A 2,164-nucleotide genomic window follows, 5' to 3' on the forward strand; every position below is an offset into this window, starting at 1 on the left:
GAAATGTAATTAGCTAAAATTGAATAAGGTAAAGAAAAAAAGAAATGTGGTCTATTATGCCAGAAGACAATTTACTTGATAAAACATATATTTTAAATCAAGGTCATGACTAAGCAAAAACATGCTCTTGGGAAAAAAAAAACATGATTATCTATTTATTATTCTTTATTCTCCACTTCATCCTATTTAGTATTTTCCAGTTGAAAATAGTTATATATATATATATATATATATATATATATTCATGTACAACCTAATATGTTGAAATACATTGTGGAATGGCTAAATTGAGCTAATTATATATGTATTACCTCACAAACTTGTTTTAGCAAAAATGCTTAAAATCTACTCTTAGAAATTTTCAAAAACACAACACATTGCTTTAAAGAATAGATATGTTGCAAAGAGATCTCTCCAACTTTTATTCCTATACAACTGAAATTCTATATCCTTTGAGTAATATATCCCAACCTTCTAGGAACCTTCTGGTTCCTAGATCCCGGTAACCACAGTCAATGTGTATCAGCTCTCCTTGCTAATTCATACTGATTCTGTAGAACTTAGTTTAAGCATACCTCTACCAGCAAGGATTGCATGACTAACTACATTCTATTCTATGCAAGATTCATTGAATCATTGTTCACGTGTCTAAACTAAAACACATGAGGGCACAATTCATGTGTTTCCAGCATTTGGCACGATGATTTGTGCAAAGAAGACAGTTAATTAAAGATCAAATGCTGCTGAAATTTACTATACATCAATATGCTTTAGGAAATAATGCAGTTGCAGTTATTCATTATTTTCATACAGTGGAATGCTTATTCTGTCATATATTCCATATTTTTAAACTTTTCTTTCTTCAAATTCAGCATCCATCAGAGTTTTTTTGTTTCTATCTCTAAAATATATTTCAAATTTAAGTTCTCTTTTCCACTGTTACAGCCAGAGTAAAAACAAAAAAACTTGCATGTGATGTCAAAATTATTTCATCAATCTTTTGGTTTAATGGTTGATATCACTGTGTTCACTCCAACTTTTACACCATTTATTGTCCTCTCTGAGACCATAGTGATATTTTCAATACAGAAGTCAACTAACAGCATTCCATGCCTGTGATTCCTCAGAAGCTTCTCAATCGTTTTATATCTCCATTTTGGATATTTGACTTCTATTTTATTTGGAGTAGATTGCTATGATTTGGGTTCAGTTACCTGCAAACAGATTGCTCAGTTTTGTAAAGGTATTGAATAAACATGAATTATTCTACTTTTCAGATTCAAGAATTGAATTTTTCAGGAGTAAAAGCAACTCCTTTATATATGTTCTCAGCAAATATATATTCTTTTGCTAATGTGCATGTGTCAATAAAAATATTGCTGAGATTTATTTTCATTGCTTATAGTTCTTCAGGTGCATCCAAGGTTATGGTCTTCTTAACCAGTCATTCAAATGATACTCAAATACAGGGAGGTGTTATTTATGAATAATTAGTTCATATGTATTATAAATAATCATCAAACTTGATTTAGGATGCAAAAGGAGAAGTATCTATATATTTCAGGCCCATGATTATACATGGGTGAAGAGCATATATATTTACTATCAATTCATAATTTTAGAAATGGAATGAAGGAATCCTCTTCACAGATAAATGAATTTAAATACTAAAAGTTAACACCATAAATGGAAACAAAGTAAATATTTGCTAATGGTGGGGACATCCAAGGCAGAGGCAGATTTCTTGTAATGTTCAGAGTAATTGTGTTTCATTAACACAGAAAAAAACAGCAAGGTAGTCCTTGTGTAATGTAGTCCTTCACAAAAGTTACTTGCAAATTAAAAGAATACAGGCTTATTTACTACACTTGCATATTTCCTTTTTTAACCTTTTATTTGAATAGTTTTAAATTTGTAAAAGAAAAATTGGGAATAGTATAGAGTTTCCATATTCCCTGCACTACTTCCTTCCCCTATTGCTAATATCTCATATTGGTATGATATGATTTTCACAATTAATGAACCACACCCATCTCCTATGTTTTAATCCAAATTACTTTTATATCTCCCACTCCTCCCATTCTCTAGCATTCAACAATCTGTTATCAGATTGAGCTTTTTTATTTTTTGGACTGGGGGCTCCCATTTATGTGGAAGAATGTAT

Source organism: Oryctolagus cuniculus, chromosome 14 (genome assembly GCF_964237555.1).
Source record: "Oryctolagus cuniculus chromosome 14, mOryCun1.1, whole genome shotgun sequence".
NCBI lineage: Eukaryota > Metazoa > Chordata > Mammalia > Lagomorpha > Leporidae > Oryctolagus > Oryctolagus cuniculus.